Here is a 25,567-nt window from a genome sequence, read left to right as displayed (position 1 = left end):
CTGATCTTCTGACTTGGATGAAGGCATAGATAGTATGTTCAAGGACACACCAGATGAGAGAGTCAGACTCTAAAAGAATCTTGCCATGCCAGAGCATTGGGCTTAATCCAATAAGTTGGAATTCAGTAGGGAAAGGAAAATGCAATGTCTTGCATTTGGGTCTAGAAAGCAAACTCCACAGATATAAGACAGGGATTGGTGAGGTTTATATGAGTAGTCAGCAGTGCGATGAGGCATCCCCCAAAGCTAATGAAATCTTGGGTTGCTTAGGAGAACTATGGCTGCTGGAGACAGAAAGGTGACAATCTACCTGCGTCAGACATTGACTGGAGGATTGGATCCAATTCCCAGCACCATATATTAAGAGAGACATTGATAAGTTGATGGTAAAGGTAAGATGATAAAGGTCCTTCAGCACATGACAGACAACGACTGATTAAAATAACTAAGCGTGTTTAGCAAGGAGAGAAGAAAACTCAAGAAGAACATGACCACATCCAAATATTTGAATGACTTTCATGTAGAAGAAGCATTCCATGTACTCTACTTGGTCTCAGAAGGCAGAAACAGATGGGTGGATGTTGCAAAGACTGGAATTTAGACCTGATATCAGTGAAAAAACCACAACCTCCTAATAATGAGTGCTATACCAAAGTAGAATGACTTGTCTTGAGAGCTGATGGATTATCCAGCCTTGGAAGTTTTGAGGTATAGACTGGGCAAACCACTTGCCAAATGTGGTATAGTGGAGATTCCATCATATGTGGTTGAGATAATGATTTTTGAGATCACTCCTAACCACTACAACCTTAGATTTTGCTCTCCTAAACTTAAGGGACAGAAATGTTATACACTTTGTAGGTTAGATGCAAAGCACATGAGTTTTAATGGCAACTAAATACCATGGAATTTTCCTCTACATTTCTTTTTTTTCTGCTTGTTCTTTTTTCTTCTTTGAATTTCCATATCCCACCCACTTTAGTTTTACCCTACCCTGTAGGAATAATCATTCTCCTTAGAAATTTTGTCAAATAGAAAAGCAGACCCTAATCACTCCCATCCTATGGTACACAATAGAGAAATATGAAATATGCCACTTTTAAGAAGGAAGAATATTCTAAAAGTTCAAGTGAGCATAGAAAATCATACTGAGAAATGAATCAGAAAGGGGTGGAGAAAAGTAATTTAAAGAGAATAAAACCCAGAACATCTCCATCTTTCAATTCATATCCATTAACTACTCATGTTCTAAACAATATCTAGTGATTGTGGTCCTGAAAATACATTTTTTCCTCCCACTATTTGCATATTTTGAATTTCACTTACATTGTATGTAGGTTAGAGTGAAAAGATGCTGTTTTGTTTGGTTTTGGCTTTTTCCATGGAATGTGCTTTGTGTGTTGAAGAGAGTAAAAGCTTAACTTCCTCTTTTCAAATGAATTTGGCAGGAATCAACTTCTGTATTCATTCTACTTTTTCCCCAATGAGATAGTCTCAAGTATGTGAGTGTTGAATGTGTATGCTGCAGATAACATTAAAGAAAAACTGTGAATTAGCCCTGCAATGTACCTTTAAACATAAAATGTGTTTTTACAGAATCAAATACCTAGATAAAGAGAGAAAAATTCAGTCATTCTTTTGAATGGTGGTCTATTCATCAATCAGTAAATAAGCATTTGTTAAGAACCTGCTATGGCCTCTGTACTATGTTAAGTGCTAGGACAAAGACAAACATGAAATAGTCCCTGCCCTCAAGAAGCTTATAATTAATGTAAAAACATGAGATTTTGAGTTAGGGGACTGGAATTTGAATTCTGCTACTTAGAGTTAGTCTGATCTTGGATAAATCATTTCAACTGACTGGGCCTCAGTTGCCTCACCTGTAAAATGAAGGGCTTGACTAAATGACCATCTTCTGTAATCATAGCTGAATCAGACAAGACCAAATACTCAGTGTTATTTGTTTTCTCCAGATTTGTCCATATGAGTCAAAGGATTCTAATTTTCCTATCAGAGCATTGTGTGTCATGTACTATCAGATGTATTTGAAGAGAGAAGTGTTAATCCTAGTCAGGACTGCTTGTTTGTTATGCAAACAGAGTTGGCAGAAGCAGTTCATTTCATACATACCTGGAGTTAGGATAAGTTAGAAGTATTTAAATGAACTAGAATCAGAAAAAAAAAAAAAGGAAATTAGACCATTATTGAAAGTGACATAGCAATTAAAAGAGAGTTTGCTGTGCTCAGCACATGTTCCAGGAGCACATGTTGGGTTGATATTTGATGGCCATGATGCCTTTTATTTTGTAAAAAGGAAAATTTTTCAGAAGAAGAATTCTGTACATTATGACACAGTAATATATGATCAACTATAATAAATTGGACTTATGAGTACTTGGTCTTATCTGGTTTGGACACTGTAGAAACAGGTTCATTTAAGTTTGTAAGAAAACAATTAGTGAATAATGATTTATTAAGTGTTTACTATGTGCCAAAGACTGTTCCTAAACATTGAGAATAAAAAGAAATTCAAAACAACCTCTGCTTTCAATAAGCTTACATTTTAATGAGAGAACATATCAATAAATAGGTAAATAAAAGATGAATACAGAGCAGTTGGATAGCAGAGGAAGATGTTTTATCTGTACAATTCTTCAATAATTTGAAGGGAAAGCAATGAAATCATGTAAAGACTATCCTTTTCATCAAATATGAACATTACAGGGAAGGTATAGGATAATCATTCCCAGCCATTATTTTGCAATATCCAGTAGTGTCTCTGATTATCTTAAGAGCTATCATGAAATTCTCAAAACAAAACTATTTTTTTCAATTAAATCTAAAAATTAAATTTCTGTTGCATAGGTGTTTGCATCAACACTTAATATGATAGAGGACCCTGTAGATTCTCAAGAGAGCATGAAACCAATGCAAATGTTCCTGAATACTTTAAGAAAGAAATCAGCATTATTAAAGTAGAATTTATAGCCTTATCCTCAGAAATAATCAGTAGAATATAAAAACTTGAATTCACAATGGCAAATCTCACCAAAGAAACAAAACAGAAAATACCATTGGTAATTCAAATACATGAAAGTGAAGGAAAATCTTGTGGCAGGGAAAGAAAAAAACAATAATGCTAAAAGAAAACATGATTTCTATACAAACAAAACATATTGATCTCTAAGACACGATGTTCAGAGTCATCTTATGAATTATAGATCTCCCAGAAAAACACAAGTCAAAGTACACACGGTGCAAAAAATAATGACTCGATGCAAGAAATTTACCCAGAACTTGTGAACACAAAAAACATTGTGCTAACCCAAAAGAATCCATGGATTGGCTCCAGAAAAAAAAACCCAACAAACTATGTTGCAAACCACAAGATATTTAGTAGTGATCTATAATAATTCCAATGACAAATATAAATTCTGCAAGTGACCAGAAGAAAGACTCACAAATATGAAACAAAGAAGACCCAAATAATGCAAGACTATTCCGTACCCAGTATAAACCACAGGAGAGAATGGAATAATCTATTCCAACAAGTAAAGGAGCTCAAAACACAACCCAAAATGTCCTACCTTGCAAACCTGAGCCTATCCATTAATGAAAAAAAGTGGATTTATTTTTTTAAAGTGCTTGAAGAATTTTTAGAAAGAAAATCAGACCTGAACAGATTATTTGCTTTGCAAAACTCCTAACGAGAGAAACATAAGAAAGGCAAAAAAAAATCCGGCAACCAAGGAATGTCTAGATGACAAAATAAAATGCCCTAGAAAGCAACAAATAAACAAAAAGAGAAAGGCATGGATAGGGTAAGCAACAAAATAGCAGTAGCAATGGTATGGAAAAAAAGAGAGATCATTAAGAGATTTCTTTCTGTACCTCCTTGCTCTCTTGATGAATTAGGGAATGAAGGAGAAGGAAGAGAATTTGCAACAGAAAGTGAAAATAAAATTGAATCTAAAAAAGAGATTTCTCTCTAAAAATACCAAGTAGACAAGGATGAAAGTGAAAGTTTAATAGAAATTATGGTCAAGAAATAAGCCTAAACATCAGATTTTTAATTATCACAATACTTTACCTAAAGGTGAATCAATGTTTGTTTTTATCTAACTAAGCTATAGAATAGGAGGACATGTGAAAGGGGTCAGAAGAGGAAAAAGAGAGGAATATCTGTTGTACTCTAATCAAGACCATGGTTAACAATGAAGGGAAAATAACTCATAGCCTCTCAGGAAGAAGAGCGCCTATGGATAAGGAGGTAAAGAAAGGGATTGAAGTAGGGGGCAAGGAGGGAGAGATCTTATTTTATTGTTTGGAAGGAGTCACACCGAAGAACATTCCCATGGAGGAAGAGAGATATTCTATAATAGAAGATGAGACATATAATGGGTATAATATAATCTACAGGGATTTGGTGCTTAGGGAGACCACTCCTCTTGCCAAAGGAGAAGAGGAATTTTAGCTCCTGGAGTCAACTGGAACCCAGTGTAGTGATACCCAGAAAGGAGGTTTCATGACAAATGAGAAAATAATAAAAAAAAACCTCACAATCTTTTTTAAGTTGTTCCCCGGCAGTTTGGTAGCAATAGCTACCCATTTGTAGACTGAGATCGTGGTCTTCCATCCATTTGGGAAGGTTTAAATATACCTGGATAATCATCTACCATTCTAGTCATGGTACATATGTAGTTGTGAAGAACCAGGAATGGAATTCCTATTTGACAAAGAGTTTGCAGCTCTTTTAGGATTGTTTAGTGACTGATAGTATGGTCTAAAGATTCTCTTGATGGTGGTTTCTGGAGCAACTAGGATGATCAACTTTTCTTTTTTAAAAAATATTTATTTTTAATTTTCAATATTTGCTTCTATAAGATTTTGAATTCTAATTTTCCCTCCTCTCCAAGATAGCATGCAATCTAATGTAGGCTATGCATGTATGATCATATTAACCATATTTTCACATTAGTCATGTTATGAAAGACGAATCAGAACAAAAGAGAAAAACCAAGAGAAAGAAAAAAAACAAAAGAAAGAAAAACTAGTATGCTTTCATCTGCATTCAGATTCCGTAGTTCTTTCTCTGGATGTGAATAACATTTGCTATCATGAGTCTTTTGGATTTCTTAGGTCATTGCATTGCCCAGAGGAGCTAAGTCTACCTAAGTTGGTCCCCGTACAATGTTGCTGTTAGTCTGTATGGTTTTCCCCTGGTTCTGCTCATTTCACTCAACATCAGTTAATGCAAGTCTTCCCAGGTTTTCCTGTAGTCTACCTGCTTACCATTTCTTATGGAACCATAGTATTCTATTACATTCATACACCACAACTTGTTCAGCCTTTCCTCCATTGATGGACATCCCCTCAATTTTCAATTCTTTGCCACCACAAAAAGAGCTATATACATGCATGCATATACATATGTGTATGATATGATATGTATATGTGGGTCCTTTCCCCTTTTTTATGATCTCTTGAGGCTATAGATTTAAGGGTATGGGCAGTTTTATAGCCTTTTGGGGATAGTTCCAAATCTCTAGAAAGTTTGGATCAGTTCACAATACCACCAACAATGCATTAGTGTTCCAGTTTTCCCACATCTTCTCCAACACTCATCATTTTCCTATTTTGTCATGTTAGCCGATATGATAATTTTCATTTCTTTAATCAATAGTGATTTAGAGCATTTTTTTCATATGACTATAGATAGATTTAATTTCTCCCTCCAAAAACTGCCTATTCATATCCTTTAGCCATTTATCAATTGGGGAATGACTTGTATTCTTATAGATTTGACTCAGTTCTCCATATGTTTTAGAAATGAGGCCTTTCTCAGAGATACTGGCTGTAAAAATTGTTTCCCAGCTTTCTCCTTCTCTTATAATCTTGGATGCATTAGCTTTATTTGTGCAAAACCTTTTTAATTTAATATAATCAAAAGTATCCATTTTGTATTTCATAATGTTCTCAACCTCTTGTCTGGTCATAAACTCTTCCCTTCTTCATAGGTCTGACAAATAAACTATTTCTTGTTCTCCTAATTTGCTTATAGTTTTACCTTTTATGTCTAAATGGTGTACCTATTTTGACCTCATCTTGACATATAGTGTAAGATGTTGGTGTATGCCTAGTTTCTTCCATACTGTTTTCTGGTTTTTCCAGCAGTTTTTGTCAAATAGTGAATACTTAACCCAGAAGCTGGAGTCTTTGAGCTTATCAAAAGTAGATTATTGGAACCCAGTATTCCGTAAGGCAAAGGAGTTGGGTCTTCAACCAAGTATCAACTACCCAGCAAAGTTCAGCATAACATTTCAGGCAAGGAGAAAGTCATTCAACGAAATAAGGGATTTCCAGAGCTTCCTGACCAAAACGCTAGAACTCAATAGACAATTTGATCTTCAAATGCAGGTCTCAAGAGAATCATAAAAAGGTAAACAGGGGGAAAAACAAAAACAAAAGTAGATTATTATAGTCATTGGTGGTCACCTTTTCTGATAGGATGGTAGGCAATGGGCAGCAAATTAAAACAATGGCTAATATTTATATAGTTCCTTAAAATTTATAAAGTGTTTCACATAAATTATCTCATTTTACCCTCATAGGAACCTTGTGAAGCAGGTTCTATTATTAACCCCATTCTACACATGATGGAACTGTCTTTAAAGTGGGAGTACTGTGAACAGGGCAATTCAAAACTGTGATGTGGACAAGGGCTTTCAAGCTGAGATAAGATGAAAGGCTTGTTTGTGTAATCGGAAGAATTTTGAAAGAATAATTGGACTTTTTTGGAGTCAGAGGAGAGCTCAGAACTTAGAAAGGAGTCATTTTACAAGTTTTTAAGGACTACCAGGATACTATTCTGTCTCCGTGAAGCTGTCAGGTCAATGATAAAATTTGCAGAGGTGGAAGACCAGGGTCTTTGTGGAATAAGAAGATGGAATGAAGAGCCTGTTGCTTCCTCTCTGAATCACTAGTCTGTGTCTTAATCTTCCATGTGGGAACACAGAACACAAAGTCATCTAACCTTTTTTAACCTCACACTCTTTGCCAACAAATAGGGATAACACAACCTGCTGGAGCTGCCTCATTGGGTTGTTAGGAAGGTCAAATAAATAAAGATTAGACTAAATACTTTAAAAACCTGTAAGCACTAGGCAAATATAAAGAGTTCTTCAACATTATCTTGTTCTTCTCCTCCTCCTCCATCTTCTTCTTCTTCTTCTTCTTCTTCTCCTTCTTCTCCTTCTTCTTCTTCTTCTTCTTCTTCTTCTACTACTACTACTACTACTACTACTACTACTACTACTACTACTACTACTACTACTACTATTACTACTACTGCTACTACTACTTCTTCTTCTTCTTCATCTTCATCTTCGTCTTCTTCTTTTTCCTCCTGTTCCTCTTCTGTCTTCTTGTTATCATGGTGCATCCATAGCTAATAAAAATCCCAGGCAAGTTACTATAAGCTGTTGAATATTTCAATGTACCTTCTTGCTAACCTACTGTGGCACAGATGGAGCTCCATATCACCTGAGAGGACATATGGACTTTGCCTGTGTAGAAATTCATCAGAGAAAAGAATTCTTCCATAAGAAGAGAGAATTAATATGCAGTGATCATAAGGTCATGGATTTGGAACTGGAAAGTATCAAAGACAGAACAGTGATTAGATGGATAGACAGACAGACAGACAGACAGACAGATAGATAGATAGATAGATAGATAGATGATAGATGGATAGATAGATAAGATCTTTGTCTTCAAGATTTCAAGACCAGCACAGAGTCTTCTACATCACAGGGTAGTTGGTTCATCCTGGGCATATTGGTTCTTGTTGCCAGATAATCTCAATGAAATCAAGGTGATTTTCAATGGCTGTGGAATTCTCAGCTCAGAGAAAGGCTTCTGGGGGATGCCCCTTCTCTGGATCCTTCCTCAGTCTCCTCAAAGTCTCTGCTTACCAGATCTGGCTGCAACTGAGGTATTTGATTTTAATGTAAATCAATCCAAAGGGGACCTGAGGTTGGTTTAGATTACAGGCAGCTTTCAGGCATGCTGCATTGCCATGATTGGTGTGGATGAGGAATGGCCTTGGTGCCCCCTTTGTGGTTGTGTCACTATACTTTAGAGGTGGCTCTAGGCAGCAGCAGTTCTCCTTCCTGGATGATAAGGTTTAACTCCACCCCAGACATTTTTCTGGAATAGTAAGCACACAGTTGTAACAAGCTTGAAACCTGTCTGAAAAAAAAATTGCAAGTATTGCCCCTACAGAGATACTGGTTTCTCCTATTAGTATTGCTAAGAAGGTATTAAGATTGACTCCTTCTTTCATTTCTGGTATGTCTATTGGATAGTTTCTATCTAGAAAATCAAAAGTCTTGAAGGTCTTTGTTATATCCATGAGCATGATTATTAGAATTTGAGGCTGTATTGTATCCTATATCTATGTTTTTGTCTGTGTCTATTGTCTGTGTCTGTGTCTATATCTATGTCTATGACAATGTCTATGTCTGTATCTAGATGGACTGATGATATATGAATGATGGATAGATAGATAGATAGACTATACATAATATGGATAGCTAGGTTGTGCAGTGGATACAGTGTGGTACTCCCTGAGTTCAAACCCTGTCTCAGAAACTAGCTGTGAAACCCAAAGTTACTTTTCTTAACCTTTATTTCCTTGTGGGGAAAAATAATAGTACTTTTCTCACATATTTGTTTTGAGAATCAAATTTAATATATGTAAAATATTTCATAAATATTAAAATATCATATAAATATTAGTTATTGTTACAATTATTGGCGTAATTACGTTATTACCCTGAAAACCCCAGAAATTGTTACAACCTGAAGAGTCATCACAATAGGATAAAGTCTGAGTTGGGGGCTCCGTTGTGACTTTCTGTCAATCAGTTTCATTATAAGATCTCTCTGTAAAACAGAGCCTTTCCTAACTCTGCTTAGAGATGATGTCCATGAAGATTGGCCAGCTTTATATGACTTGGTGAGTGGGAGTTTAGTGAACACACTGAGCTGTAATCCAAATAGATCCCAGAGTTCTTGGAAGACAAAGCTGATGAACTGTTGCAAAGTAAATAAATGAATGATAAAGCATTTATGGTGTTTATCATGTGCAAAACACTGTGCCAAACAAATAGAAAAAGTAGAGCTATCTCACACTATGATTGGGGGTAATAAGACATAAGGGAAAAAAGAATTGCAACGTAGATGGGAAAGCCTGGAAATCCTTAGTGTCCAATAACATATTGGACAGATGATAAGGCCAAAGAATTTTTCTTTAAGGTGCATTAGTGAGTCTGCCTACTGGGGCAGAGAGGTTCTTGGAGACTGACCTACTGTCACTAGGAAGAGGGGAATGGGTGTAAGAGTCTGAGTGGAAAAAGAATTCTGGGTTCCCTTCAGGGTTGTATTAAAGGCATGAACTGGCTCATAAGACCTGATTTTGTAAATTTTTGGAAATTTACAAATGCTACAAATCTAGGCTTTATTGATTACTTTATTGATTTCTAGACTTAAGGAATTGATGGAGAAAATGATAATAATGAAAATTAAGCTTAAAATTATGCCATGCATACATTTATTTTTTTTCTGGAGAACCAAGTGGTAAACATTTACCAATACAACCCTGGTTCCCTCCTTTAGGGGAATGAAGAGGAGAGGAACATTGTTCCAGTCTGAGCAGGAATGGAAAAGGGAAAGGAAGGGGTCATTTGTGGGAAGGTCTGGGTTGTATAGGGCAGCAGAAGGTCAAGAATGGCCCTACTTGGTGCCAACTCCATCTGGGGTTCTTCAGGTGCTATGGATGGGATCTAGGGCAGTCAGAGGTAGAAGAGGAAGGAGGGCAGACCCATTTGCTGCCACCTCTGGGACATAACAATTGAAAAGGGCATAATGTTCATACTTAGAAGCAGCTAGGGGTGTTGAAATCGATAGAATATGGGGCCTGGAGTCAGGAAAACTCATCTTCCTGAGTTCAAATCCAGCCTTGGGAACTTACTATCTGTATGTGACCCTAAGCAAGTCACTCAATCTTGTTTACCTCAGTTGCCTTATCTGTAAAATGAACTGGAGAAGGAAATAACAAACCACTCCAGTTTCTTTGTCAAGAAAACCTCACAAGGAGTCATGAAGAGTCAGGTACAGCTGAAACAACTGCATAACAGATGTTCATACAATCTGAAGTATTTACAGATGCCCACCTTCCATTCTCCTCAGTGGATGCAGGATAGTTTGTATTCTCTAAATGAGTCCATTTGGGGGAAATAGAGGTCTACCTTAACTTGTCCAAGAAGCCAGTGATGAAAAAAGTTCATAAATGCCACTTGATTCTATGGAAGGTCTTGTATAATATGCACACATATATGTCTCATGTATGTATATATACATATAGAAACACACATATATACCTATACACATATGTATACACACATACAATCTGATATGGTTATATACATCAGACACATATTCATACATAATTCATATATTATTTACATGTTGTCTATGTATTACATATTTACACATATGCATATATATGTATGTATATATATATGGAGGGAGAGAAAAGAGGTAAGGAAAGCATAAGAGAGGAGAAGATAGTATATACATACATATACACACACTATATGTATATACACACTCCTATATATATGTATACATACATATGTATATATATTCACATATATATAAACATAAGCAAACACATATGTCTCTCTCTATATATACATAGTATATGTATATACGTATAGTATATGCATATGTGGCATATACGTACTACAAATATAAAGTAGCATCAGAGAAAGGGCATGAATCCTTTTGAGAGCCGAAAAGGCCTCTTGAAGAATATGGCTTTTGGGTTGATTCCTGAAGTAGGACAGGGAAGCTGAGAGGTACAATTGAGCAAGGAGAACATTCAGGCACAGCTGACAGATATTACAAAGCCATGGAGTTGGGACCCAGAGCATTGTGTTCTAGGAGCGATATTTAGGCCACCTCTCTGGATTCAAAGAGTACCTGGAAGAGTTTCAGGTATAATGGGACAGGGGGTGAAGACTTTAGAAAAAGACTTTACGTTTGATCATGCATGTCATTGGGAGGCATCAGAGTTTATTGAGTAGGGGGTGATAACATAGAAGACATATGACTTAGACACATTACTCTGGAAGTTGAGTGAAGGGTGAATTGGATGATAAGAGAGTTGAAGTAGGGAAAATAATTACATGGCTCTTGCAATAGTCCAGACAAGAGGTGATAAGGGCCTGACTATGGGTGTTGATTTTGAGCGGACATAAATGGACTTGTGCAAGAGATGCTGTGAAAATAGAAGTGATGGGATATGAAACCAGCTTGGACATGTAGGGGTGGGTGAATGAGGAGGGGAGGATGGCATCCAGGTTTCAAGCCTGAGAGCATTTTGGTATCCTTGACAACAACAGCCAGGTTGAGAAGAGGAGAGTACAGGGTCCAAAAGATGCTATTTTGAATATGGTGAATTGGAGATGTCTATAGGACATCCCAGATGAAGTTGATGAGGAATTATAACTCAGGAGAGAGCTTAGTGATGGATATATGAGTATGGAAATTTACATACACATGAGTCCATGGGAGCTGGTAAGATCACTAAGGGAGATAGTATAGAAGGAGGAGAGATAAGGGTCCAGGACAGAGCTTTAGGGGACACTCACAGCTCGTAGGTGTACCATAGATGAAAGGAGAGTGAGGAGTGGTCAGATAGGTGGGAGGAGAAGTTGGAGAGAGCAATGTAAAAAAAAATTAAAGAGGAGAGTATCCAGAAGATCATAGTCAATAGTGTCAAAGGCTGCAGAGAGGTCGAGGACAATAAGGAAAAAAGGCATTGGATTTGGTAATGAAGAGATCACTGATGACTTTGTAGAGATCAGTTTCACTGAAAGATGATGGCAGAAGTCACATTGCAGAGGATTTAGAATTCAGAAATAAAAGAGTAAGTAGAAGTGCCTAGTGCAGGTATGTAATAACTGTAGCCAAGAGAGGAGAGGATAGCAGTAGTCAGATCCAGGAAGGGTTGTTGTTTTTAAGGATGCAGGAAATATGAAGATGTTTTAGGCTGTAGAGAAAGAGCCAAAAGAAAGAAAAAAACACTGAAGTTTAGAAAACGAGTGAAAATTATAGTGTGCAACTTTGTGGAAAACACAGAAGATAAAGGATTCAAGTGTGCGTGTATTTGTGCATTGGCAAAGAGAAGGTTCATTTGAATGAAGTAGGAAAGAGTGGGGGAAGATATTTGAGTCAAGTGAGATGAGAGGGAGGGAGCTGTGAGCAAATGACCTCAATATTTTCAGGGAAGATGAGTTGAGGTCCTCAGAGGAGATGATGGACAGAGGGAGGCTTGGAGGGGAGCTCGAAAAGGGAAGAAATGATTTGGAATAGCCACTGTAGAGACGGGGAGTAAAATGATTGGGAGGTATGAAGGCTTGACTTGCTATCGTGCGGGCCTAACTGAGATTTTGTACCGTAAATTTGTAGTCCAGTTTAGCAAGATTCTCCGTCTTTGTTCAGCAGCATGTCCAGCTGGAGTTGGGCAATGGGTGATCAGCAGTAGGATAAAGAGGAAGGGATTTCAGAGTACAGAATGGTGTTGAAATGAAGTGGTTTTCCAAAGAGTTGAAGTAGGGAAGAGAGGAGAGTATAACTAAGGCAGAAATGATTTCCTGGGAAAGAAGGAAGGGAGGAAGAAACAGAGGTCGTGGTAAAGATAAAAATCAAGATTACTGACTGTGAGACACAAGGAAAATTGTAGGGATGAAAGGTTATAATCAGATAAAGGAATTTCAGATTCATGAACATGGAAGTAGAACAACTGTGAATGATGACAAGGTGGAGGGCTTGCTTATCTCTCTGTCACTGAGGTGTAGAGGAGGAATCATGGAGATTAAATAGGTTGGGGGATGGGGAAGTTAGGATATTTGAGGAAGCATCAATATGCATGTTGAAATCACCTAGAAAGAGGACAAGAGATGGGGTGTAGAGAATCTAAGTCAGACACTGATCTCATTGAGGAAGGAAAGATAATGTCCTGGGGTTTGATAGACAGGACCATCAGGATGAGGACTGGGTGATAAATTGATTCCTCATGGGCAAAGCCAAGATGACAGAGGATCAAAGAAAGGTACAGGGATCTTCCCTCTTTCTACAAAAATCATTTCTACAAATAGATTCAGAAAATGTACCAGACTGCATATTGATTGAGGAATCCAAGAGAAAACCAGTAAATGACTTTTCTAACCCACGTTGACATAAGGAGAGTAAGACATTTGTGGGTGTTGGGGCCGAAGTCTGGCCAGAATAGTACAGGGAGAAGTTGTATATCAGGGAAAGAAGAGGAAACAAATAGAATGGCCTAAAATTGCACAGAGTGAAGGCTTACAACCAAAAATAACTTAGCTAGCAAAACTGAGTATATTCCGACAGGAGAAAAAATAGATCTCTAATGAAATAGATGACTTCCAAGTGTTCCTGAAGAAAAGACCAGAGCTGCATAGAAACTTTGAAGTGCAAACACTGTGGTCAAGTGAAACACAAAAAGATAACCATGAATGAACAATGATAAAGGACTAAACACAAACTGTTTATATTTTAAGATGTGAAGATGTTGCACAGATCCCTATATCATCCTTCGTAGTCATACAGAGAGTCAAATTAGAGAGAAGACCTAGGAGTGTTTCTGTTGTGTCTTGATGATCTTAAAAGAATGAAGAGAAGGAAACAGGAGTACATTGGCAGGGGGAAGGGAGAGGAAGATTAGAGAAAATTATTTTATGTATTTTGGGCATATTACTAGAAGTTTATATACACAAGGAAGAAGGGGTGGGGGAAGAGGATGATATTTAAACCTCACTGTCATCTAAACTGGTCAAAAGAGGAAAGACTACACACACACACACGCACAGAAATAAATTTCACTTATCAGGGAAATAGGAGAGAAAGGGAAGGGGAAATGCTTGCTGTGTGACGCTGGGAAAATCACTTAACCTTTTGGTTTTTTAGGCAGCTTTCTAAGACTATAAATTGCTGAGAAAGTGATAGCTTACAGAGTTTCCTCATCAGGGAGTTTCCAATATCAATGAAATCTAGTTCCTCTTGCTAGTCTATTAATCTTTTATTAATATCTTGAGACATCTATGCAGAAGAGTGCCACGTGCCATCGAGCCTCATCAGAGTTCAGAGACTTTCCTGACCTGTGAGTCACGATAGCACAGTTCACATCTTGGCTAAGTTGGTGGGGATGTTCCCAAACTGGCAGGCCAGGAACAGACAGATCTAGAACAAGAAGACAAGCAGCTTCTCTGTACATCCTGCAAGTATTCCAAGGTAATTGGGTAATTACAACTAGAACTACCATTTATATAGCACATTTATAAGATATTTTCCATGTATCATCTCATTTGATTCTCACAACAAGCCTATGTGGTACATGCTTTCCTCAGTCATTTCAGCTGTGTCTGACTCTCTGTGACCCCATTTGGGTTTTTCTTGGCAGAGATACTGGAGGGGTTTTTCATTTCCTTCTCCATCTCATTTTGCTAATGTAGAAACCAAAGCAAATAGGGTGAAGTGACTTGTCCTGGGTCACCCAGCTAGTTAGTGTCTGAGGTCAGATTTGAGCTCAAGTCTTCCTCACCCCAGGCCTGGTGCTCTATCTGCAAGTCTTCCTCACCCCAGGCCTGGTGCTCTATTTGCTGCACTACCTAGCTGCTTCTAAGGTATATGCTGTAATCCCTGTTTTATAGATGAGGAAACTGAGGCCAAGCACATTGAAATGATTTGTTCAGAGACAAAGCTAATGAGGTTAGATTTAAAGTCAGATCCTCCAGGCTCCAATTCCAATACTCTGTCTAGCAGAAGTAGGGAATAAACATTTAGTGTGTGTGTGATATATATGTATATGTGTGCGTGTGTGCGTGTGTGTGTGCATGTGTGTGTGTGTGGAGAGATAGAGATAGAGACAGAAAGACAGGCACTGTGCTAAGTGCTTTACATGTATAATCTCATTTGACACTCACAATGACCCTCTCAAAAATGTTCTATTATGATCCTCATTTCACAGCTAAAGAAATTGAGGCAGACAAAGTTTAAGCTACTTGCCTACAGTCACACAGTTAGCAAGTATTTGAGGCCTGATCTGAGCTCAGATCTTCTGGACTCCTGGTTCTGTGTTCTTCTCACAGGGCCACTTAGTTACCAGAAACTGTAGCCTCTGATGCCTGATCACAAGTCCAGGTGATTGTCCCCTAGAGGGTTGCTTCCCAGCACTGAAAAGGGAGATTCCCAAGTGGGCCTGGACTACCAAAGTTCTCAGGGCCAGGCGCTTCTCTTTAACTTTGACTAGTTCTGCCTAAGTTCTCCAGCAGTGGACATGGTATCTGTTTGTTGGATCATTAACAGAGTCACTCAGATCTCTCCTGATCACTGGAACAGGGTGGCCAATAACTGACAATTCCACTTGCTTGAGTACCTAGAAGATCTATTCCAGGAAGGAATGCTGGCAGTTGGTTGTAAACACTTCTCCCAGAGGCAACTGAATGGTATTATTCCTTGTGATGCAAGTCAAGGTGGCAGAGCAGAAATCCCTCAGAAAAATTACCTGGTAGCAAGTAGGGAAGCCCAAGGCAATAAAGGCTCCAGCACTGCTGGATTTGTAGCCCAAGAGAAAGGAATTAGGTCATCAATGACCTCATCAAGCTGGGTGGAAATACCAAGGACACCCAATTGTATGTGAATAGAGGGTGTGGGATTCTAAGAGTTAGCATTAAACAGTCTAGAGCAGAGCAGTATATCTGACATGGCTGTTAAAGCTGTTCATTGGGCTGTGTGTTTTATGAGTCAGCTTTCCCATCCCTTTCCCAAGGTTGTGGATATTCAACTGCTTTTCTGATATAAGCTAGCATCTTAAACAACAGCACATTTTGTGGTTCCTCCACCATCTTTATGACTATTTATATAAGTGGGTTGTGTGCCATAAGCACATTGGTGTCACTTCCTGTTCCAAGGGAATTAGATAGTTTTGTTTGTCTTTATGTGTCTGGCACTTAGCCCAGTGCCTGTCATGTAGTAAGGGCTTCATAAATGTTTGGTGGTTGACTGATTGATTAATTACAAGAGTGACCAAGCTCATTTGCAAATATATGTTTAACTTCCCAGAAGTCTTCACACATACACAGTGTGCAGGTCAATGAATGATTCACTGAGATGTTTCATTGCCATGATGTTTATGACGTTCCAGTATCACATTTGGAGAATGCCCTTGCCAGAAGGCCAGATGACCAGAGTGCCCTCACAATGGTGCTGGAAATAATCATTCTGGTGAACTAAGATGACCTGTGAGCAGATGCTGGAGTTCTGCAGAGATGTTGCATGTGGTAAGTCTTGTGCCGACACGTTTGCCAGGAAACTGCCAAAAGGAGCATACTCAGGCAACCTACAAGTCATAGATATAGGCACCCTTCTTTTTTTCTGTAGTTATAACATGTTTGCAGGAGTTTAGCAATAGATGTTTATGTGCACCTGAAAAGCAGAGTAGCCAACCTAGCCCTAAAACACTCTACCATTAAGAAAATCTCCAGGGGGCATCAACTCACTTGGCAGGGTGTGGGGTGGGGGGGGGGGGAGAGTATGGGAAAATGGAAAGCAAGAGGCCAAATGTTATTGGAGCCCCAGCAGGAAAGAAGAAAAAGGATGACTAAGAGATTGCAAGGAAGGGAGGACAGGCAAAATTATACTGTCAAGATGATAGAAATGATGAGAAAATCTTGTGTATGGTATGTGGGATTATGTTGCAGTTACTAATCATCTAATGGCAGATGCAAGCACTACTGAACCACTTAAAAGACTCTACAGAATGGAAGAGATGCCACAGGACTGGAGTGTAAAATATATCCCAATTTGCCAAAAAAAGAAAAGAGAGTAGAGTTTGTAAACTTGAAGCCAATCAACTCAATTTTGATTCCAGGAAACCTTCTCATATGTATTATTCAAGGGATGTTAGCCAAAATCGAGAGGAGGAAAAAAAAGAACCAAACACAAAGAACTGTTATGAATTGATTAAAAACAGGCTATGCCAGACTAGCCTTTTTTCTCCCCTTCCGTTCCCTTCCATTCCGTTCCGTTCCCTTCCCTTCTGTTCCCTTCCCTTCCCTTCTGTTCCCTTCCCTTCCCTTCTGTTCCCTTCCCTTCCCTTCCCTTCCCTTCCCTTCCCTTCCCTTCCCTTCCCTTCCCTTCCCTTCCCTTCCCTTCTCCCCCACCCTCTTTTTGGACAGGCTTTCTAGGCTAAGAAATCAAGAGAATGACACAGATATTTTTAACAGCTATTTCTTTTTAAAATTAATTTATTTTTAGTTTTCAATATTCGTTTTCACAAGATTTTGAGTTCCAAATTTTCTCCCCATCTCTCCTCTCCTCCCACCCCCAAAACACCATGCATTCTGATTACCCCTTCCCCAATCTGCCCTCCCTTCTATCACACCCCACCCTTGCCTTATCCTCATCTTCTCCCTTTTCTTGTAGGGCAAGATAGATTTTTATACCCCATTACCCATATTTCTTATTTCCCAGTTATACGTAAAAACAAGTCTCAATATTCATTCCTGAAACTTTGAAGTTCAGCTTCTCTCTCTTCCTTCCTCCCCACCCATCTCCACTGAGAAGGCAAGCAATTCAATATAGGCTATACATGTGTAGTTTTGCAAAAGACTTCCATAATAGTCATTCTGGGAAAGAGTAACTATATTTCCCTCCATCTTATCCTACCCCCCATTTATCCTATTCTCTCTTTTGACCTTTTCCCTCCCCAACAGTGTTTACTTCTAATTACTTCCTTCTCCCATTTGCCCTCTCTTCTATCATCCCTCCACCCCACTTCTCCCCTTCTCCCCTACTTCCCTGTGGTGTAAGATAGATTTTCATACCAAATTGAGTGTGCATTTAACAGCTATTTCTAACACTACTCCTATAGAAGCTATCGAAATGATTATTGTATATTTAAAAGCCAAATGGAATTTTTGGCTAACAATTTAGAGTTACACTGTCAGCTATTACTGAGATATTTCTGTCTGTGGAGGTGTGAAGGTGTGTGTATATTTACCTTTGATATATAAAGTAAAATATGGAAAAAAATAGAAAGTAAATAGTGACTATATTGTTTTATGAAAAATATATTTTTAAGTAATTTTATGAAGTCTGTGAGAAAATAGCTTATTTTTGCCTTCTGAACCTATGATTATCTATTATAGCTGAAGATACAGTGAAGAAAAATGATTAATTTCTGAGATACCAAATTTAACTATTATCTTGAGAAATATTTAGAGTATTTTTGAGACTTTAATTTGTATCTTAAGAGTATTGAATGGTAGAATTGTGTTTGTAGAACTGAAGAGAGCTAACTTGCCTTTATAGTAAAGTCTCTGGCTGTGATCTTTTAAACAGTTAACTATGGTAACTGTGTATGTATGTCTATATTATATTATTTTGTTCATAAATTATATATTAAGCAATTTTAATTCTTTAAAATCACATATGACTAAGGGATTTGATATATACAAAGATACAAGTAATTACCATTGGGAAAGGAAATTTCTCTTTTCATTTATTTAATTAATAATATTTAATGAATGAAAATGTGGAGTTCAATTTTATTAATTACTGAGAAATATCACCCACACTCCCACTCCCTACATTATAAAAGGGTTTGGGATAGTACAGTTAAATGATTCCAGCGGACTGAGGGATAAACTACAAGAATGATTGGTAAACCCTAGACTAGTACTTCTTAAACTGTGGACCCTATATGGGGTCTCAAAAAATTTGGCAACAGTAAAGGGTTTCTGAATGTGCAAGAACCAAAAATTAATTAAAATCAAATACATACAGAATTTGAAATGTTTTGGGCAGCACTTGCCCTTGTTGCATCATGCAATTTCACGGTAACCTTGGTTCTGAACACACTTTGCACTGAACCTGCCCTCAGGCCATGTAATGTTTACAAATGCTGCTAAAATGGGAAAAGGGGTCCTGAGTGGAAAAATTTGAAGAAGCCCTGCCCCAGACCACTTATCAACTTTGCTACACATACAGCTTGTCTTCTGAACAGCACCACATTTATTTTTCTAGGTTTTGGCAAAGCATTTGATAAAGTGTCTCATGCTGTTCTGGTGAAAAAAATAGAGAAATGTGGACTAAGTGATAGTAAGGTCAGCTAGATATGGAGCTGACCAAATTTTCATACTGTAGAAGTCATCATTAATGGAAGGGGGACCAATGTGGAGTGAGCTATAGTTCTGTGTTTTGTTTTGGGTTCTTAAGCCTTTTATCAATTACTTGGGTAAAAGTATAGATGATATTCTTATCAATTTTGTAGATGACCCAAAACTGGGAGGGACAGCTAATGCACTGGAATACAGACAGGTTCTTCCAGAATCTTGACAGGCTGTCGTACTTGGTCAGATCTAATAGGATCAAATGTAATAAGCATAAATGTAAAGTGTGGCATGGGTTCAAAAAATCAACAAGTACAAGTAGGAAAGGCATAGCTAGCTAGAAGCTTATTTGAAAAAGGTCTTGGGAGGTGGGGTGGTTGTTAAATTGCAGTGTCAGTGTATGATGTCAGGCTAATGTAATCTTAAGCAGCATTTGACAAACATGATTTCCATGACTAAGCTAATGATAGTCACTCTGTGCACTGCTGTGGTCAACGAGTTCTGGACTATTTGTGTTCAGTTTGGATGTGACATTTTAGTAAGGACATCAGTAAACTGGAGGGGAATTGGAGGCAGATAACAGAAGAGATTTCAGAACAATGGAGGAAGCTCCATGATAGTTTCACATTCTAGATAAACAGCCTCTAATCTATGTAGAGCCTATTCTCCATGATCACAACTTTTCCCAACTGGTGCATCTCAGTTGATTCATTGGATATATTTCCAGAGAGATGAATACAAAATACTCAAATAATCAAAAGAATGTGTTCTTATCAACCTGAGCTTTACCATCTCTATATGTTAGATCACAAATCCATCCATGTCTATTCATACCGTATGACTGCTGTCCTTATCCTCCCATGAGTTCTCCAAAAGAGATCCAACTAACCTGAGAATGATCTTCCTCACTTTCACTTGACATCACATGAATATCACAGAAACCCAAAGACTGTCCAGTGATTAACCTTTGTTCTCACCACTTGACTAACTGATCTTCCTTTTGAGCATGTCTTTGATAACACCCTTTCTTTCATTTCTTCTTTGTAAGTAGACATGTATCTTGTATAATAATCTACATGGACCCACCATGACTATTGTATCCAGTTTTGGTCACCAACATTGAGTAAAGACATGGATATGCTAGGGAGCAAACAGAGAAAGGCAGCAAGTGCCCTTTGTGTGATTTTCAATTTCAATTCTTTGGAAATTGATGTTCCATGACTCACAGTCATACACCACCAGAAGGATATTGATACTAAAATGATGAATCTTTGTTGCAGAAAGAACATTGGGATTATTAAAAGAACTTGCAGTTTCCAAAAGGCAATGAACCTTCTTCTTCCTGGTATACTTCAGGCCCATTTCATCGTCCATTTACAGTGTTTTTCCAGCATATACACTTCTTTGTCACTGCCTTTCTGCTTTTGTCTCTCTCTCTCTGTCTATGTGTGTGTGTGTGTGTGTATGTGCGCGCGCACATGCGTGTATCTGTTCCTCTCTCCCTTTTCTCTCCCTCTCTCTGTCAGACTAATGTAAAAGCTCTAGATCTGGTCCATCCAAATGCATATCAGTTAAAGAATGAATATAAAATGAATTTTGCTTAATTCAGTTCTATATTCCTTCTGACCTACATTATAATGCCAGGTATGCTTTATTTTCCCATTCTTGTTGATCTGTCTTAGTCAGGGGCTCCTAATACTTTAGCTTCAAAATTCTTTGTTTTTTGTTTTTGTCTCTTTCTCTACTCTTGGTTTTCTTTTCTTGGTTCTTGAGTTAGAGGTCAAACTATAACAAAGATTTTATGCCCTAAAACTTTTATTAAAAGGAATATTGCTGTAGAACCATTTGAAATGTAAACAAATCCCTAATTTATATGTTGCCTAAATTTCTGATTTCTTACGGTGGGGTTCATTAAAGTGGAGCTATAGTTTTATATATTTATTATAGTTTTAATTCTACATACACTAGAATAATGGTAGTCAAAAGGTGTTTAAAAGTTCATAAACTGTTAGACTGATGGCAGTGCCAGTGAATTTCTTTCTTACGTTAAATTCTTTCCTTGGTTACATTAATTTAATGCTAGCTTTACAGTATCATAGATTTAAAGTTGAAAGGGATCTCAGAGGTCATCTAGTGTACCTCCCATCTTACAGATAAGGAAACTGAGGATCAAGATTTTTAATAGATTTATCAAAGGTGACCAAAGTACTCAGCGTTAGAGCATGTCACTGAACTTTGTAATCCATGTAACATTTCTTTTTTTGCTTTAGATAGTATTTATTTTTTCCCATAATTACATATCAAGAAAATTTTTAGTGTTCATTTTTATGAGATTTTGAGTTACGAATTTGTTCTACCTCTCCTCCCCTCTTCTGAAAAGAAGAGGCAGTTTGATGTAGTTTATACATATACATTTGACCTGCTTCTCCTTCCACAACCACGGTGAATACAGCACAAATATGTTTTACATGTAATTTTATTTTTAAGGGAAGGGAAGTTCAGCATGAACTAATCTGTACCCTTTACACATGCCCATGGACAATGGTATGCATAGAATTTGTAAGATGCAGCCAGCCCAAGTTTTTCCAGAGGTTGTGCCAAAGTAGGAATGCTGGGGCTTCCAGATATTGCCAAATGGAAAGGCCATGGGTCTGAGCTGAGTTGAGTGAGTACAAGTTTAATAACACTGGGTCATTTCCCTGCAGCAAAGAGACATTATTCTTTGGCCACATTGGTGTTCTGTGATCCCCAGCCATCTAATACCACAAGAAGACTATTGGTATTAAGCAAGGTATTGGCTATGAATCTTGCAACAATGAAGAATCCAAGTTTCATATAACATAAAGGTCATTAGAGAAAATGTTTTGGATACAAGTGGAATGAAGCAATGAGCCTCTATGATATGAATGATTAGAAGAGGAAATGGGCTAGTACCAAAGTATAGCCTGAAATCTGCAGTGGTACCCACTTAATTTTAAGAGACTTGGAGGAATGTCTTCAGGCTGTTGGCAGGACCTCCTTTGGAAAACTGTTGCAAAGACGTCGATAAGAGTCCCATAGTATGAGATAGAATGGATGGTTTGATGTCTACTTTTGGATGAAGAATATTCACCTTAATAAGATCATGGCTCAATCACAGTCCAGACTCTTAGAGACAGGTCCTCAAAATGGAAACCACTGAGTTTTGCTTTAAAGAACACTGAAATGATAGGACATTTCAGATCCAAATTTTGTGAACCCTGACAAAGACCTGCCCCAATGAAGAAACCTCTGTGTTCTTTCTCTATTCCATCTCCCGATCTGTCTTTGGAACAAACAAGCAAAATGAAATCTTCTGTTCCTTCTCTTATCAATCAACAAGTGGCTACCATTCCACAGGAGGGTGAGCACAGGCAATTCCCCGAAGTTGTCTCTGTCACATTAGCAACATGGGTCTTTTTTCACGGCCAGTGTTGCAGGGTAGCCTTGAAAATTAGCATTTATTTTCAGATACCAGAAAAAGCTGTCTAACGTATGCCCTGGAAGCTGAATTCTCAGAATTCAGTCAATAATGAAGCTTCAAGATGGCAAGGAAGAAACTATAAGGTCTTATTTCTCTTCGCACTTCTATATAATGGACACAATAATTGTTGAGTGAATGAATGAATGAAATTTAGTTTTCCTCTTTTTGTATGATCAAATATTGGAACGTCCTGAGGTTGAATCTCTATTTCACTTTTCGACAGTATCTTTCAGTAATGACATATCCTGCTTTATGTCATTAATTATTTTTTCGTATCTTCTTTTTTTTTAATCTTCTTTTTAAGATCTCCAAAGGCAGAAATTGTGTCTTTTTCTTCTTTTTTGCCACCCTCAGCGTCTAGCAATGTTTCCTGCTCCTAATAGACATTCAATAGCATCTGCTTATTGATTGATTAAAATTTCAGTGCCATTCTCATGAACCCCTTAAGTTTTCTCAAGGCACACTGCTATACTGTTAAAGGTACATAGGACACTTTTACCCAAAGCATTCACAGACTACAAAGAAGGCAAAATGAACAAATTTGGAGACCAGAATTCATAGAAAAAGAACAATCATCAGTATATTTTTTTCCTTGCAGGAGACTGACCTATTTGTGAAATGACTCACACAGTATTTGTATGGGCACTACAGGGTCCCAGGAAGTTGATGTCACATTTCTCCCAGTGCAGTTTTTATGAGGCTAGCACATAATATGAGCAGCCATGGATAGAGTCAGCTAATCTCCAAGGCAGAATATTCTGAGAGCTTTTGTCTTGATGATGGCTATGTAATCCTAGAAGCAGGGTGCCATTGTAGATGGCCTGCCCACTGACAATGACTCACAGAGTCAACTCCTTGTTTCTCTGGCTCTGTATTCTGGGTAGGAGCAACTCCTTCCTTTGTCCATAAGAAGATGACATTCATGAAAAAAAATGGAACAGTCAGTCTTAGAAGGTGTCACACGAGAATAGATGAACCACTGGATATCAAAGTAATAACTGTTTCCAAATCTTAATAAAAGAGAGAATCCGAGGCTAGCAATATTGAGATACAAATTTGCTCAACTAAGTCTCAGAATAGGATGTTTTCAATGAGCTAGTGTTTATTATCAAATAATATCCCAGCTGATCGTTGTTGGATTTAGTACACAAAGGGACTCCAGAGACTAATCCAACCTCCTCATTTCCCAGAAGAAGAAACTGAGGCTTTGTGAGGCTTAAGTGACTTTCTTATAATCACACACTTGTAAGTGTCAGAAGTGGGATTTAAAGTCGTTTTCCTGACTCCAACCTTGGAACTCTATCCACTAGACTGTGCTTGCTAAACTAATGGGAGCTAAAGAGCATTTTACAAAAGAACCAGGTCAGGAAGTGCTTAAAGCAATCAGTCTTTATTCTGCTTTACCCAGAATAGTTTAAGGAGATGAGTTGGGGTAAGAACAACACAAGGAAGGAAACACACTTAACAACTCTTCACCAAAGCAAACTGAGTGAGTTTTGAAGCCTCGAAACCAGGGTCAGAAAGTGTGCTTGATGATGCAGATAAGAGTTATGAGTGTAGGAGGGGTGAGGGCTTCTTGATTAACACATGTACTTGGTTTCCCCATCTCAGATGCCACAGGCAGAGGAACTAGGTGACAAGGTCCTGACTGTACAGGCATAGGTCATGGAAGTTTCCAACAAGGAAGTTTCAGGTGTAGAAAATTGCAGATAACAGCAAGGGAGTTTCCAGAAGAGGGCAGGGTCCTGCTTAGATCAGAGGTAGGGTTCTGCAAGAGAGGTTAGATTCCCTCAAAATACTTTTTAAAAGGTATTTTTGGGTCTATAACATGTAATATCAGTATTTGAAAAAATTTGAATAAAGATCATGCATAACAGCCATTTGAATATACCTTTGCCTCTTCCCATGGTCACCCACCTGTTCATCATTTCTGTATGAGTTTCTATCTCTATTTGGGAATCAAATATTGCTTGGCAACTTAAAAAGCCAGCAAAAGGGGATGGGTGACCCAGGATTGTGATAACTATATATCTTGAATTACAAGGAATTAAAAGTGCCAACTAACTGTTTCAAGGATGGATCACTGTCCAACCCTCTCTGATGTGGTCTGTTGCCTTCAGCGGGAACAAGGAAAGTGGGAAAATGAAATGTACCAAAGACAGGAAATGAAGGCAGTCATTTGGATGATATACTGCCAAAGCCCTGTGAAATGTGTGGGGAGCTGGTGAGGTCAGGGGCATGCCCCAGAGGTAGAGTCCCAATCCCAATACATGCCTCTTTTTATTTTGGGAATGAGTCAGTGCTTAGAGAAACCAAAAATTGGGTGAGTAAAAGAGAATATTTCTCCCTTTTCCTTCAGGGAGCACATGACTGCTCAAAGTGGACAAATTAGCCAGCCTTTAAACAATTCAGTGGTTACCAATGGTTTTGAGTATGATGACCGAGTTTTGAAACAAAAAAGGTTTTGTCTCAAACATAATAGTAGGTGTACTATTAATGACCAGTTATTGAGGATATCATAATAGCTACCTGGTATGACAATATCCATGACAAAATTTTATTAATCACAGTAGTGTTTAAGTAGCCACTTAGGATTAAGGTTAAGAGTTTGAGAGAACTTCAGAAACCATCTAGTCCAACCCCCTTATTTTGCAGGTGAAGAAACTGAGGCACAGGGCAGTTAACTGACTTTCCCAAAGATATAAATGTGGGATTTGAATCCAGGCTCATTCACTTCAGAGACAATATTTTTTCCCATTCTACCACATTATATAATAGTAATGTATATATGTGTTAGAATTAC

General features: G+C 38.0%; 1 long non-coding RNA gene across 21 annotated transcripts in view; it reads left to right on the top strand.

Annotated features, from left to right (window-relative positions):
• LOC140497613 (uncharacterized) overlaps positions 1-25,567 on the top strand; it is a 414,232-nt gene that overhangs the window by 349,292 nt on the left and 39,373 nt on the right. For 20 of the 21 annotated variants that reach the window (XR_011964788.1, XR_011964787.1, XR_011964786.1 and 17 more), the window contains one exon: positions 16,213-16,430. This is a non-coding gene — a long non-coding RNA (uncharacterized lncRNA). The remainder of the gene's footprint in view (positions 1-16,212; positions 16,431-25,567) is intronic. The other variant, XR_011964767.1, reaches the window with a different exon arrangement.

Source organism: Notamacropus eugenii, chromosome 3 (genome assembly GCF_028372415.1).
Source record: "Notamacropus eugenii isolate mMacEug1 chromosome 3, mMacEug1.pri_v2, whole genome shotgun sequence".
In the NCBI taxonomy this organism is placed as follows: Eukaryota; Metazoa; Chordata; class Mammalia; order Diprotodontia; family Macropodidae; genus Notamacropus; species Notamacropus eugenii.
The sequence above is the reverse complement of the archived record's forward strand: the minus strand, read 5'-3'. Positions and strand labels throughout refer to the sequence as shown.